The sequence below is a fragment of the Phalangium opilio genome, unplaced genomic scaffold, assembly GCF_054372755.1.
Source record: "Phalangium opilio isolate 3A_F unplaced genomic scaffold, DU_Popi_V2 ptg000061l_1, whole genome shotgun sequence".
Classification (NCBI taxonomy): domain Eukaryota; kingdom Metazoa; phylum Arthropoda; class Arachnida; order Opiliones; family Phalangiidae; genus Phalangium; species Phalangium opilio.
The window spans coordinates 11,960,015-11,961,120 of NW_028324178.1; the positions used below are offsets into that span (position 1 = coordinate 11,960,015).

Genomic DNA, 1,106 nt, shown 5'->3' on the forward strand with positions numbered 1-1,106 from the left:
GGTATGAGTCGAGAACTCAACTCCCGGAAAACAACGTCGTCCTCGCGGAGATCAAAACCATGTCCGAGATTCTCCGCGCGAATCCTCACTAAGTCCTTATGGACATCAGCAAGGATCCTATAAAAAATGTTTGAATATAGCCATTAAAGTTTTAAAAAATATAGAGACTTTTCCTGAAGAGGCTGCAATCATTTGGCAGATGCTCATTTACTCTCGGCGGGTTTTCCTGGGGTTGATGTGGGGGTGGCTGACGCTGTTGCCACTCGCGAAAATTTTGTCTCGGGTCCTCCTCGTCGTCCGTGTACAAAAGAACATCGTCAATATGACTGTACGCCCTATTAAGTTCAAAAGTTAGTCTTTCCACGATTTCAGAAAAAAAAACAGTATGCTCACATGATAATGGTGGATGATGTTCTGGCCGAAGCTAAAGCGAGAATGATTTTAGTATTGGGAAACTCTCCGTATATATAGCATGGAGGGGGACCGTTGAAACCCAGACACTCTTTAACCCCCCCCCTTATAATATACAAAAACGGTTTCTTACCTTTGGGGGCTAGGGGCGGGAAATTGAATAGCCCCCCCCCCCGAGACGCGGATTTTTATGTTATCGAAAAAGCCCTAGATCTACCATCTGTTGGGCGAGCACCCCGTAGGCGACTTTGTCGAGGAACAGTTTCGCCCGACGTATGTCGTGCTCGGTTGCTGTCCGAACGGACGCGGCGTCAATCACGCCGTCAGCATCAACCTCCCCTTCGGATTCCCTGTATATTCGGGCTCTCCTTTTAAAAAACTTTAAGATGGCCGTATTGAGACTGTAAAGAAAAAAGAAATTAGAAATGGTCTTAAAAAAGAAAAAAAACTATATAACTTACAAGCCGGAATAACAGTTAGCTATGTTTAAGGGCTGTTCCTCGACTAGGGGTGCCCCCTCTAGGGGTTCTACAGGGAATACCATGAAACCCAACAGGGTTTGACCCAGGGCTTCGATAACATAATTTGTCTCGACCGCGTACACTTGTTCGACGGCCGTGCGTACTTCGTTGTTGGCAAGCCATTCTTCTTCCTCGACCTCCTGATGGATCTGGGCTAAGATCCTGCTCAAATTT

The 1,106-nt window shown here is 46.4% G+C and overlaps 1 long non-coding RNA gene across 1 annotated transcript; it reads right to left on the reverse strand.

Annotated features, from left to right (window-relative positions):
• Window positions 1–257: 257 nt before the first annotated feature.
• On the reverse strand, window positions 258–1,106 carry LOC149665679 (uncharacterized). Its single transcript, XR_016368472.1, has 2 exons — window positions 873–1,106; window positions 258–812 (listed from the first exon to the last, which is right to left on the reverse strand). It is a non-coding gene; the product is annotated as an uncharacterized LOC149665679 (long non-coding RNA).